The 15,475-nt window shown below is 36.5% G+C and overlaps 1 non-coding gene across 1 annotated transcript; it reads right to left on the bottom strand.

The window, feature by feature from the left end:
• Window positions 1–15,133: 15,133 nt before the first annotated feature.
• LOC112857973 (U6 spliceosomal RNA) lies at window positions 15,134–15,243 on the bottom strand. Its single transcript, XR_003223374.1, has one exon. It is a non-coding gene; the product is annotated as a U6 spliceosomal RNA (small nuclear RNA).
• Between the last annotated feature and the right edge of the window lie 232 nt (window positions 15,244–15,475).

Here is a 15,475-nt window from a genome sequence, read left to right as displayed (position 1 = left end):
AAAATGACCTTCTATTCTAGATTTATATTGTTGGACGTCTGTAAGCATTCTGATTGTTTTCATCAGCTCTATTAGACCTTGCTGCTATTTTATCCCTACCTCCTTGGCCCCTTCCAGTATTCTCTTCTGAACTTGAAGATATAAGAATGGATTAAATAGATGTAATTATTTCCTGAAACACAACCAATTAGTCTACCAAAAAATTATATAAAATGCGAATAATCTATAAGCTGAAGAAGTAACAAGTGAGAGTTCCCTGACCTCAAGGTGTATCATTGGTGAGATGTCATGTTCTCTTGAAGATAACCAGCAATATCAGACAGATAGTAAATATGAAGGCATTTGTGGCATAAAGAAACGGACCACACTGGGAATTGGGGAAACTAAGTTTATAGCCTCCAATGTGTCTCTAACTACACGACATAAGTCAATTGCATAACTTCTCTGGACTTAATTTCCTAAGGAACTAGGATTTGAGTAGGACTGTGGCAGTTTGGAACGGGTAGAAAAAGGACAGGTGCTAAAATAGTAAAGACAACACATTATGTATCCTAGCAAATCCATTAAAGTAAACGAGCAAAACAAGAGCAACTCATTACTCTTTTTCAGTGACTTGAAAACTTTCACCTATTATCTGTAGCTTTAAATAGGAAATGACCATTCTTTGGAGCCTGGCTGGTTCAGTTAGTAGAGCATGCAACTCTTGATCTTGGAGTTGTGAGTTCAAGCCCCATGTTGAGTGTGGAGCCCACTTAAAAGGGGGAAAAAATGACAATTCTCAAACTCTACAAAGCCCCTCAAGGTCAAAAAATCAAAATACAGACGGTCCTCCAACTTACAGTTCCATATATGACTTTTCAACTTAAAAATGATTGCAAGTGTTACTATTCAGCAGAAACCATAATTCAGATTTTGAATTTTGATCTTTTCCTGGGCTAGCTATATGTGGTAGGATACTTTTGTGATGCTGGGCAGCAACAGTGAGCCACGACTTCCAGTCAGCCACTTGATCAGGGGGTAAACAGCTGATACTTTAACAATCGCTTTGTACCCATACACAACCATTCTATTTTTCACTTTCAGTACAATATTCAATTACATGAGATATTCAACACTTTATTATAACATATGCTTTGTGTTAGATGATTTTGCCCAACTGTAGCTAATGTAAGTGTTCTGAGCATGTCTAAGGTAGGCTAAGCTAAGCTATGATGTTCAGTAGGTTAGGTGTATTACATGGATTTTTAACTTAAGATATTTTCAACTTCTGCTGGATCATCGGGACATAACCGTGTCTTAAGAAAGAACTGTAATCAGGGACTGCTTCTGATTTTCCTTTCCTTTAAGGGTCTGCTTTCTAGAGAGAGTGCAGTTGCAGAACCATCCCCCTTCTTTATTCATGACAACTGAATGTGTAGTTCAATTAAGGATGTTCATAATTCAGAACCTTTTGCTCCAGTTATGCCTGTGAAGATAATGATGTGTGGTTAGATTAAGAAATTCAATTGATGTTGCAAAAAGTGATCATTTGTAGAAAGCACAGGAACTTTATGGATGAAAGTTAAATATAGTACTTAAAAAAGATTCACAGGAGAATTAGTGGGAAAATGGGAAACTTATGGGATATCTGGATTAAATGTGATTAAAAAGCTAGACCTCAGGCTAGCATCCTTAATATGAAAGACACTACTGACAAATTAATGGAACTCATATTATCTCTTTTATCTCTTACTCAAAAACTTGGCATTGAGAGTACTATGGTCCTTTCCTGACTACATTAATCAGGAAAGATTATGTTATGGAATAGTAACAAAATTGCAAAATCTCCATGCCTTAACACAACAAAAATTTTATTGCTTTCTTCATGCTTCATGCTTCATATGGCTCAGACTCACTCTGTTTGAGTCACTCCAGGACCCAGATTGCAGAGGGTCCACCATCTTGTAGCTGTATCACCAAGATCACAGCAACTGAGCCTCTGTGGCAGAGGAGGTAACTAAAGAATCACAGCCTTAGATTGGGAAAAAAGCAAATTACTGATCTCATTTCACTGGCCAAAACTAGTTACATAGCCTCCCCCATCTGCAAAGAGACTGAGTCATTGAACCAAGTGAGGAGAAGTAGGGATTTTGGTGAATAATACTAATGTCACCCACCCTGACCCCACCAGTGAGCTCCTGTATATTATGAAAAACTCCAAGAACTTTTATTCCATAACACTGGAAGTTGTGCTTTCAAAAGTAAACTCTATGTACTTGTTAAGAATTGGCTATCATGTAAATAAATGGACTTTCCATTTACTTCCCCTTTGTTTTAATTGTTTATTAAATCAGTGTCAGCCTATGTATAGTGATTTGACATATCCAACCTGCATTCCTTTTGCTAATTTTTTGACCTGACATAAGGGATATTACCCTTAAAAAATTTTTCTACTAATACTCTGCTCCCATGTTAAATGAACTAGTTGGAAATGATAATCATATTTTGAATAGAAAACATTAAAGTAACACTACATAATACAAATATCATACTATAGGTAGATGACTGCATGCACTCTAGTTAAAAAGATTCTTTTTGGGGCATCTGGTTAGCTCAGTCAGTACACACGCAACTCTTGATATTGGGGGTGTCAGTTTGAGCCCCATGTTGGGAGTAGAGTTTACTTAAAATGAAAGATTATTTTCCCTCTAAACTTAAGACCCTGTAAACCACATGGTGAATAGATCACAAAAAATCATGTCTGATCACAAAATTCATGGCTCTACTAGCTTTCTGCTATGGTAATTCTACAAAATTAGATTAGTTCAGTCCAGCCAACTTTTATGGAACATGTACTGTGTGCCAAAACTTTTCCAAGTTTCTGGAATAAGGATATTAATGCGACTAGGTCATAAGTTCCTTGATAGCAGAAATCTTGTCTATCAGTGTCTATGTAGAGATTAGTGCAATGCTTAGCACATATATCAGATGCTCAATAAATAGGTGTTAAGAGAATGAAAGACTGGGAATCTTTGATCCCAGTGTGTATATGAAATAGCACAGTACCAAATGAGCTTGGTTTGCCTCACTTTTATCACTTAAGAGCAGAAATTTCTATTAAGATTGCAGTTAGTCCTTCCAGAGTCTTTCTCTATTTAGGCAGTGTGTTTTAAATGGAAATTTATGCTTGCCTATTCTATATACACCACATGGATATCTTTTCTAGCTGTTCTCCAAATATCCAATTGTTATCTGCTCTTCTGAAATGAAAGATTTCAGGACACCAATAGCCTGTTAATAATAAGCTATGTTTGTGTCACAGTTTATATAACACATTTATATTAATTATTTCACTGAATCTTCAGATCAGTCCTCCAAGGTATTATTCCTACTTTACAGACAAGGAAAATGTGACTTCTGTAGTTAACTAGCTTTCCCAAACATTGAGCTCATAAGTGGAAGAGCAGAGGCTCAAAGCCAGGTCATCTGAATTCAAGTCCAAGGATATTTTCCTTTATGCCACATGTGCCTTCCCACTCAAGGCTGCATAGACAACTCCAGCATTTTTCTTCTTTCTAATGGGTAAGCAGCATATAAAAAAAACATCTCCAGAGCTTTCTTTCAACACTTGTATTCCAATCCTAAGTGTGGTCTTTTTAAGAAATTAGAGATGATGCTAAATGTAACGGTATATAAACCTGATCCATTGACAGAAAGCCAGCAGGTCTTGTTTCTGTTTTCTTAGAAAACTTGCTTTAAGGAAACAAAATTAAAAGTTAGGTTAGAAGACAGAAATAGCTTGGGATTTAATCACTATATATATATGTATATGTATATAATACCATTGTCAAAATATATCTTCTACCAAAATCTTTATTTGCCATCTTTTGGATGTGTTGTGCTTTCTTTGAAAGGGTCAACTTAAGTAGAGACGTTGTAGAAAGGCCTAAAGAGACCTATAATTCAAGGTGGCTTCAGGAAGCAAGCAACTCAAGATTTACAGCCTCTTCAGCTGAAAAAATATAGCTCTAGCCACAGGCCTTAGTGAAGTTTTATTTGTATTTCAACATAGCGTATTTCTTTTTGTGATGCTTCACTTGGCGTTTTAGTTCAATGTTCCTTTTTATATTCTCAAGACAACCAAGATAATTGGTGCTACCCTTAACTGTTCAACTTGAAGGAGTTAAACAGATTAAATGAGATGGGCTAGTGAGACTTTTGGGAAGAACTAAACAATATTACTATTTCCCTCCTATGGAGAGTTGGAATGTATTTTATGTGTCCCAGATGTGGCCACATTCTGCCTAACATCTGTTAGTGCATTTTATTAAAATAATGAACTAGCATGTGTTTGAAAAGTCAAAAGAATGAATAAAGTTTTCATTCTGATGCAGCACAAATAGCCAACTGTTTCTTTGTAGTGAATAATAGAGCATATAAATGGGAGATTTTATTGTGATATCCAACTTCAAATATAAATTGAAATATGATTTAATAATTACTGGTTCAAGTTTTCTAGTATGAAAAAATATTTATTCCATTCAAATAAACCATATAAGTTTTTTTCCTTTCAAAATGTTTACTGCAAGGGAAGAGATTTATGCCTTGGCACTGATATAGGAACACCAAGAATCATCCTGGAAACTAGCAAGGAATAGATAATGAAGATTGAAACTCAGAACTAAAATGGAGATTTATCTGGAAGAGAAGTCTGGAAAATCTTTGTGGGGATGTACAGTAGAAGAGTGCAAAATATTTAAGTCAAATTACAGCTTACTCCAACCGCCTTTCTGGACATTTTAATTTTTTCCACTTAAAACAAGCGTGGTTCTAGAATTGTTTTTTGTAGGGTGAGAGAGTGGACGGTAAAGACATCTTTAGCTAACACATTTCTTGGAAATGTTTTTAGTAAAGAATTTAAAAGAACTGCCAAGTCCCACCCATACAAAGAAAATTTTATTTTATTTTAGACTACATCAAGATCTGGAAACCCCTGCAGTATCCATCTGCTGAGTCATTAGCATTTTATACTCTACAGAAGCAAGCCATATTTAAATGTACATTGAATTAGATACTAAAGTAGGTTTTAATTCAGGTAAATCTGAAAACGATTCTGGTCAACCCAGAATAATGAGGTTTTATGTGTTACATCCAGGAAGAGATATTTTCTAAGGATTTTAATCTGTCTATAGAAAAGTTTTATCATTTTTTAAATAAACACATTTCACAGACCATGCTTATAAGATCAGAATTGACTGTTCTCCCCTAAGAATTATGAAGTCTGTCACATATGAAGTAAGATGGCATAGAGGTGGCTGCAAAAGAACCTTTTTTCTTTTTAAGCTTATTTATTTTTGGCTTAAGTTTCCTAGTATGAAAAATGTTTATCCATGCAAATAAACTTTGTATGTTTTTTCCTTTCAAAATGTTTACTGCAAGGGAAGAGATTATGCCTTGGAACTGATGTATTTTTGAGAGAGAGAAAAAGCACGAGTGCAGGAGAGGCAGAGAGAAAGGGAGAGCGAGTCACAAGCAGGCTCTGTTTATAGCGCAGAGCCCAACACAGGGCTCAATCCCATGAACCATGAGATCACGACCTGAGCAGAAATCAAGAGTCGGATACTCAACCTACTGAGCCACCCAGGTGTCCCTGCAAAAGAACCTTCTTGTCATAGTATCCTGTTAAGGATATATGGGTGACCAAACTTGCCCTAGTGTGTCCCTCTCCAACATTTACTCCTCTGTTCTAATTAGTTCTTGTTTTAAGACAGTATTGATGTTCTTAGTGTATTGGCAATTCCTTGATTTCTTGACATTTACATATCCTTGGAGCCTCTAGTCTTCACTCTTGAATTTGATTATTCAAGAGTGTCCTGGTTTAACCCTTTCCTAAAATATAAAGGATGACTGTGGGCCTGACCTCAACACAGCTGTCCCTTCTTCCACATGATCCAGTTCTCAGCTATTTGCCAATCTATTCATTTCCTGACTTGCTATTTAATTAGGCTTGACCATATTCTTATCCCAGCCTTTAGCTTGGGGCTTGACACATAGTGAATGAAAACTGCATTACAAGAAGATGTCAAATGTAACCTGTAAACACTGTGGCATTCATGGTACAGAAAAAGACCCACCTCTATCAACAAATGTGGAAAATTCAGAGCTCTTTAGTAGAAAAGAATAGAGAAGCAATGAGGTTGCTACCTCTGGTATTGAATACTCCAGGAATGATCTTGGGTCAGGAGAACCCATGTTAGGAATGTCATGCGATATTGTTGCAGCCATCTCCCCCCTACAAAATAATGACCAACAGGAAAGTTTGTTGTGGTGGACTTTCAAGTAGAACCGTATTTGGATGTTGATTTTGTGGGATTTAAAAACAATTGTTTTAAATTTATTTTAGAGAGAGAGAGAGCATGAGCAGGGGAGAGAGGTGGGGGGTTGGGAGGGGGGAGAATCTCAAGCAAGCTCCCTGCTCAGCACAGAGTCTGACACAGGGCTGGATCCCACAACCCTGGGATCGTACCTGAGCCAAAATCAAGAGTCAGACGTTCAACAGGCTGAGCCACCCAGGTGCCCCTTGGATGTTGATTTTGAAGAGTCCTGTCAAAACACAGTAATGTTTCATACCAAAAGTAAAAGTTTAATATACGTTAGTCCTAATATTCCAAATGGAACTTGAAATTTGATTAGTTCTCAAACCACATTTAGCATCTTTCTCCTCCATTCACTTGCCTAAATTAGTTGTATGCAAATATGTCCCCCTTACCCACCCACCAGAATGAAAGTAGCATGAGGGCACAATGTCATTATTCATGTTTCAACACCAGTCATTATTCATCTGTAAACGGGCCTCAGTACTTGACAAAATGTAATGTATAAGCATTAAACATATATATATATATATATTTTATATATGTATGTATATACACATGCCTTGTTCTTAAGATACATCTGGCATGCCTTTAAGTAATGAAAATAACTACAATTTTTATTTATTTTTTTTTTTTTTTGTTTTTTTGTTTTTTTTTTTTTTTAATTTTTTTTCAACGTTTATTTATTTTGGGGACAGAGAGAGACAGAGCATGAACGGGGGAGGGGCAGAGAGAGAGGGAGACACAGAATCGGAAACAGGCTCCAGGCTCCGAGCCATCAGCCCAGAGCCCGACGCGGGGCTCGAACTCACGGAGCGCAAGATCGTGACCTGGCTGAAGTCGGACGCTTAACCGACTGCGCCACCCAGGCGCCCCAGAAAATAACTACAATTTTTAAAAAGAGGTCACTAAAAATACTTGCTTTGTATATTTTACAAATAGTGTTTAATCATTGCAACAATATTTAGAAAAGGAAAATTTGAACAGGTATATTTTCTACCTCCCATATTCCCACAATCATAATACTAATTGTTGGCCTGTGTTTATGAACACAGATATCACATACATTAATGATGTGCATGAAAAATGACACAACCTCCTAAGAGGGCAAAAATTTTAATGTGTATGTCTTTCAGCCTAAGAAATCCAGTTCCAGGAATATATCTTATGGAAGTACACACACAAGTGTGCCAAGAAATATATACATGGATGTTAATTTTTCCATTGCTTGTGTTTGTAAAAACCTGGATATAATTCACATTTTTGGCTAAATAAATTTTAGTATTCTATACAGTACTATATCATATAACTATTAAAAAGAATGAGGTAGGGGCGCCTGAGTGGCTCAGTCTGTTGGGCGTCCGACTTCAGCTCAGGTCATGATCTCGCCATCTGTGAGTTCGAGCCCCGCGTCAGGGTCTGTGCTGACAGCTTGGAGCCTGGAGCCCGCTTCAGATTGTGTCTCCTCTCTCTGCCCCTCCCCCACTTGTGCTCTATCTCTCTCTCTTTCTCAAAAAATAATAAAATAAATGTAAAAAAAAATAAAAATAAAAATAAATAAAAAAATAAAAAGAATGAGGTAAAGCTATATAAGTACTGATGTAGAAAGATATCAATAATATATTATCAAGTAAAAAATCAAGTTTCTGGGGAGACTGGGTGGCTCAATTGGTTAAGTGTCCAACTTTGGCTCGGGTCATGATCTCGCAGTCCATGGGTTTGAGTCCCACATTGGGCTCTGTCTGACAGCTCAGAGCCTGGAGACTGCTTCGGATTCTGTGTCTCCCTCTCTCTCTGCTCCTCCCCTACTCGCGCTGTGTCTCTCTCTCTCTAAAATAAACATTAAAAAATTTTTTTTAATTCAAGTTTCTCAGCAATATATGCAATATATACCATATATCCCATTTTCATAATATAAATTCAAAAGAATATACACCAAACTTAAGGACTATATTCAAGGAAAGGAGGACTTTTGAGGACTTTCAGTTTCTAAATTATTTTTTTAATTTCTGTATTGTTTGCATGTTCCATACATACAACATTGTGTTTTATCATAAAAGCAGTAAAGATGCAATTACATATGAAAAGTAAACTTCTCTAATGAAATTGAGTGAAATTTCTGCATATATGTACCAATTATTACGTGAAGGACTGAGGTAAAGACAAAAGCTATTCTAGATCAGGCATCATTAGCCAAAACAAACAGAAAAACTAGAACTTGGAAATTCTTTACTTTGTTTCTAGAGATCTAGTTGTGTAGTGGCCTTGAAAATCAGGGATTCGAATGTCTTACTACTAGACCTCAATTTCCATTCCCCTAAACATTCCTAACCCTATTTAGCAAGAATTTAGGCTAAACAGGCACCAACCAATGATTACAGAACCCTCAAATAGCAACTGTTTAAAAGAGTTCTAGAACCTATATAATTATCTTGGGATTCTGTTCTTCTGCTACTAATTTATATCCCACCGTCTCTAGGGGAAATACCAGGTGTTGTTTGCTAATTAGACTCCTAGTACTCCCTCCAGAAATTCATACTAATTTAGCTTGTGATTGCTGGAAACAAGTACAAATTGTAGATTGAGAATGAAATATTTGAATTTTCCATCATTCATATATATATACATCTATTCCAGGGAATTTTTATTTTCTAGACTCTTTGAGATCACCGTATGGTTAAAAAGCTTGAGCAATGTATTAGGCTGGATTCAAGAGACTTGATCTTTCTCCAAATTGGCTCAGATGACCCAAAGGGTCACAGCAAGAGCACTAGCCACTGCAGTTGAGGTAGAGTGGGGGTGGGGTTGTACAGAGATAGAGGAACTCAGGGACTGGCTGAAAAAAACAGGTTGTTTGTCCAAAGTGGCCAAATGCCTAGAGCTGGAGCAAGAATACAAATCACAAGCAAGGAGGAAGCCCAAGAAAGCGGGGCACAAGATAAGTTTAAGGGGGTACAACACATTCACCTAAAAGCTGAATCAGGGGGTCTGAAGCCAAATCACCAAGGTAGCTATCTTTCCTTCACCAGACGAGAGGATGACAAGTGAGGTGAGGAATAAGGGTGAGGTATAACATGGCTGGTGTTAGCTGAGACTCGCAAAAGGACACCTTTGACCTTGCCTCTGGATCCTAAAGTTTCAGGTGGGCCTGGTTGAAGACACATGCAGAACAGAGTATTGAATGAGGGTTGTGAGAAACCAAGGGTTAGTTCGGAAAACTGTAACATATCCAAATAGCATATTGAATTTGCAAAAAGCTCCCAAGATGGATGTGAGCAAGAGCCACAGACAATGAGAGCTGAACATGTGATAATTGGCTTTCTCTTGGTTCTCATAATTTCTTTGACCCTCCGACCCTCTCCAGCTCAGTCTCTGTTGTGGCTTCTCATCATCACCCACGCTCTAAGTTTTGGAATGTCCCAGGGTTTAGTCTTAGGACTTTTCCCCCTTTTAATTTATATCCTCTCTCTGGGGGATCCTATTCAGTAATGTGGCTCTAAGTACTACTCATATGTTGACTACTCTCAATTTTCTCCAAACTTGTGGACTTCTATAAGTTTTTGGAAAGGACCTCTCCAAACTTATGTCCAACTTCCTGTTCAGCCCCTCTACTTGGATGTCTAATAGATGTCTTAATGGGGTATCTGGGTGGCTCAGTCAGTTGAGCATTTGACTCTTGATTTCATCTCAGATCATGATCCCAGAGTCATGGGATGTGCTGGGCTCTGCACTGAGCACTGAGCATGGAGCCTGCTTAAACTCTCTTTCTCCCTCTACTTCCTCTTCCCTGCTCGTGCCCTCTCTCTCTCTAAAATAAATAAATAGATACATGAATGAATACTGAAATAAAATTTTAATAGATATCCCAAATACACAATACCTAAACTAGATCTCCTCTTTGAAATGTAAACAAAGAACAATACAATATGTAAGTTTTAACTGTTATTTGTAGCTATAATACTATATTGCTTTATAGACCCAAGGGAGTTAAAAGAAATTACTCTATGATTACTTAAAACCACATAAATAACTTAAGTATAAAATTAATGTTTTAAGTGTATTTGCATGCATGTTCATTTATACATTCCCTCAGCAAGAGTCTATAATTAACCAGACTCAGTAATTCAAAGACACATAAGACATAGACCCTATACCCTAGCCTTAAAGAACCTAGCATCTTGTAGGGTACACAGACACATACCAAATGTAATGAGGCCAATAAGAGAAAGGCAATAGGAATAATTCTTCCTAGAGGCCCATTATTAATTACAGACTATGGAACAGCACCTCTCACAGGACTCCAGTATTGGTAATATTAGCTTTAATCCTGAAAATGAGAAGAGTTGTTGGTAAGTTCACAACTGTGCTAATAGCCAACCTCATAAACTCTGTATGTGTCAAGTACTGTGCTAAGTATTTTAGAAGCATCATGTCATTTAATCTTTACACCAACTTTATGAAGAAGTTACCATAATTATTACCATTTTATGGATTAGAAAATATAGGTTTAAAGGATTTCAGTGCTTGCCTAAGTCACCTCAAGTGGTAAATAGGGTGGGCAAATCCATATCCTTAACCACTGTTCTAAACTGCCTTCTCATAATTGGTGACCCTGCTTTAACTAATAATAATGGTACTAGGTTTTTAAAATATTTGTACTGAAATAAAAGAATATACGAATAATCCAAATAGTGAATATCCATTATGCTTTAGTAATAATCCCCGTTTACTAAACATAATTGGATAAAAAGGACTATATAGTATGAGAAGTCATGAAATGTTGGGTTCAGTTTTTCAAAGCTCATAAAGATACAGGATTGATCATTTCAAGTTTCCTGCTGATTGCCTTTGGAGACAAGTTTTTAGTCCCAAAGTACATTCTGTGTTTTGGGCCTCTCTTATTACTGTAACATAGATAAGCTAAGATGGAAAAATCATCAGACTTGCAAAAGCTAAGAGAATAGAAGCCAAAACCGATAGGAATATAGTCTTCTAAATTTATTATCTGTTATGCATTGAGTTATCACATATGGTGGGAATTTAAACCAGATGTATGCTTACTGGAAGAGGCTAGCCCAAGACAGACAAGGGAGAGGAATGTGACCTCAATTTGAAAGTAGAGAATCAGAACTTGGTGGTGGTTCAGAAGTTTCCTTTTATGCTAGTTATATAATAAAATAAAAGTTCTCCAACCATCTTTTCAAATTAACTGGGACTTCATTTCTTAATCTGGAAGTTATTGAAACTCCTGGCTTTTGAAATAAAATTATTTTTATTTGAGAAAGACCTAAGATTTTCTGAGTAACTTTTGCTTAATCTAAAGCAAAACATTTTTGGAAAATATAGTTCTGATAGGTAAATATTAAAATTTACACATTCTTATTTGCTTCATTCTCACCTGGAATTTAAATATCAAACTTTAATAGCTAGAATGCAGTAGCACATCTTTGTCTGCCATCTGCTTTTTTTTAACTGAAGTTTTAAAAAATCTATTCTTTCAAGTCACATTTAAGTATTGAAAGTAATTGCATTTTAATGATGTACATCTAAGGGGGGAAAAAAAAAGACTTAGCCTAACATGAATAATCTACCTATAGTTACGTAATCTTTTTTATTTTTTTAAACTTTAAAATTATTGGAGAAAACATTTCTCATAATAAATGCTTTAGTTTGGGAACAGTCTTGGAACAAAAGAACACACAAAATGGAACAACTTTGCAGTTGTTCCTCTATTTTTGAAGGGAAATTGCCTTGAAAATTATTAGTTGAGCAATGATGTATTTCTCACCAGTACTTGTGATATAGTTTTCAGTTTATTTTCACAATACACTTATCTGATCAGATACTTAAAAAAAAACGAGTAGCCAATTTAGACAGTTTCTATCACAGGAGAACAACTCAAGACAACTGATTATACTATGGAGACATGCACGTGGGCACGCATACATGTATACTGCCTGCCAAAGAGTTTATTTGCTCAAAGCTAGAGCGATCATTGCCAGCCTAAGAAAACCATACAAAAAAGGTCCCTTTTTCTATAAGGAGTTAGCAGTAGGAAACTAAACACGTGCTTAAAAGAAACTACCTGAATGTCTCATTGTAGGTCTATAAACTGCCAAAACAATCGGTTGTTTTATTTAACTTTCCTCAAACAAGTATTGAGCAGTTATTGTGTTCTGGATACTTCTAGGCATCAGGGGGAAAAAAAAGAAAAACATGTAAATGGTATGTTTTGCTTACCCAGCTTAAGGTAATTATATGATAACATTCCTTTCTTATGGAGGTAAAATTTACATGCAATGAAATGCACTGATGTAAGATGTAATCCATAAGTGTACAATCGGATATGAAGTTTTTAAAAATTTTTTAAATGTTTATTTTGAGAGAGAGAGAGAGAGAGAGAGAGCAAGCGGGGGAGGGGCAGAGAGAGGGGGAGACACAGAATCTGAAGCAGGCTCCAGGCTCTGAGCCGTCAGCACAGAGCCCAACACGGGGCTCCAACTCAACGAGCTATGAGATCATGACTTGAGCTGAAGTCAGACACTCAACCGACTGAGCCACCCAGGGGCCCCTGGATATGTTTTAATAAATGTATGTATTCAGATAACTACCACCCCAATCAAGACATAAGTCACTTCCATCACCTCTAGAAAATTCCTTCATGTCCTCTTTAGTCAGTCTCCCTTCCCAGATAGGCAGTTGTGTTCTGATTTCTATCATCATGGATTATTATGCTCTTAAAGTCACATAAATGGAATTCTATGATGTGTATTCTTTTGTGTCTGATTCTCTTACTCTGTGCAATGTTTTAGAGATTCACCCATATTGTTGTACTAGTACTTTAATCCATTTTATTACAAATATTCCTTTGTATACATACAGACCATTTAAAAAAATCCATAATCCTGTTGATGGATATTTGTATTTGCTTCCAGTTTTTGGCTACTAAAAATAAAGCTGCTATTAACATTCCTGGTCAAGTTTTTGTGAATGTCAATTTTCATTCTCTCTGATAAACACCTAGGAGTAGAACTGCTGGGTCATTAGGTGGGTATATAATTTTAAAAGAAGCTCCCAAACAGTTGTCCAAAGAGACTGTATCATTTTATACTCCATCAGCAGTGTGAGCGTTCCACTTGTACAACATGCTCACCAACAATTGATGTTGTCTTTTAGTTTTAGCCATTTTGGTGTGTGTGAAGTGGAATTTCAATGTGGTTTTGATTCATATTTCCCTGATGACTAAAGATGCTGAATATCTTTTCATGTGCTTTTTTGGCCACTTACAAAGCTACTTTTGTGAAATGTATGTTTTTTGCCTATTTAAAATTTTTTTACCCTTTTATTTTTGATTTGTAGAGTCCTTTATATATTACTGTATAAGTTCTTTATGTATTAAGAATATTTTCTCTCAGTTTATGGCTTACATCTTTTAATAGATTTTATCTTTTTAGATATGTTTTAGGTTAACAGCAAAATTGAGTAGATGGTAGAGAGAATTCCCATCTACCTCTTGCCCCTACATATGCATAGCCTCCCCCACTGTCAACACCCTGCACCAGAGTGGTACATTTGCTACAATCAACAAACACATCATTATCCCCTGAAATGTCATTATCATCCAAACTCCATAGTTTACATTAGGGTTCATGCTTGGTGTTATACAATGGGTTTGGACAAATGTATAGTGATGTGTGTCCACCATTGTAGTATCATACAGAGTACTTTCAATACCCTAAATTCCTCTATGTTTTGCCTATTCATTGCTTTCTCCCTCATCTTCTGACAACCCCTGATCTTTTTTTTAAGCATATTTATTTATTTAGTTATTTATTTATTTAGAGAGAGAGAGAGAGAAAGAGAATCCCAAGAAGGCTCCACACCATCAATCAGCATGGAGACCAATGTGGAGCTCAAACCCACGAACCATAAGATCAGGACCCAAGCCAAAGTCAAGAGTCATACACTCAACCGACTGAGCCACCCAGGCACTCCAACCATTGATCTTTCTACTGTCTCTGTAATTTTGCTTTTTCTAGAATGTCATATAGCTGGAATCATATGTAGCCTTTTCAGATTAGCTTCTTTCACTTAGTAATATGCACTTAATGTTCCTCCATGTCTTTTCATGGCTTGATAGTTCATTTCTTTTTAGTGTTGAATAATATTCCATTGTCTGGATATACTGTGGTTTAGTTATCCATTAACCTACTGAAGGACATCTTAGTTGTTTCCAAGTTTTGGCAATTGTGAATAAAACAGCTATAAAAAACTGTGTGCAGGTTTTTGTGTGGACATAACTTTTCAACTCATTTGAGTAAATACCAAAAAGTGCAATTCCCAGACCACGTGGTCAGAGAATGTTAAGTTTTGTAAGAAACTGCCAAACTGTCTTCCAAAGTGGCTGTACCATTTTGCATACCCATTAGCAATGAATGAGAGTTCCTGTTGTTTCATACCCTTGCCAATATTTGATGTTGTTAGTATTTTGGATTTTGGCCATTCTAATAGATATGTAGTAATATCTCATTGTTATTTTAATTTGCAATTGTATAATGACATGATATTGATCTACTTTTCATACGCTTATTTGCCATCTGTATATCTTCTGGGGTGAAATTTCTACTTATGTTGTTGATCATTATTTAATTAGATTGCTCTAATGTAAGAATTTGATACATATTGTAAATAGATTAACACAAGCAAGCTAGTTAACATATCCGGTACCCCACAAATACAATAAGGTTTTTGTGTGTGGTGAAAATACTTAAGGTCAACTCTTACATATGGACTGTTTCACAAATTTATATGTCATCCTGGCACAAAGGCCATGCTAATATTCTCTATATCATTCAATTTTTGTATATGTGTGTGCTGTCAAAGTTAGTACTTAAAGTTTACTTTCTCCGTACATTTTTACAGTTGTTCCAATGCCCTTTGTTGAAAAATATTGTCTATCTTGGGGCACCTGGGTGGCTCAGTTAGTTAAGTGTCCAACTCTTGATCTCGGCGCAGGTCATGACCTCACGGTTGGTAAGTTCACGCCCGCATCGGGCGCCGATGGCATAGAGCCTGCTTGGTATTCTGTCTCCCTCTGACTCTGCCCCTCCCCTGCTTACTAT

Source organism: Puma concolor, chromosome E4 (assembly GCF_028749965.1).
Source record: "Puma concolor isolate L17-30 chromosome E4, mPumCon1.1.hap2, whole genome shotgun sequence".
Classification (NCBI taxonomy): domain Eukaryota; kingdom Metazoa; phylum Chordata; class Mammalia; order Carnivora; family Felidae; genus Puma; species Puma concolor.
Note: the sequence above shows the minus strand (reverse complement) of the source record. Positions and strands in the feature narration are given on the sequence as shown.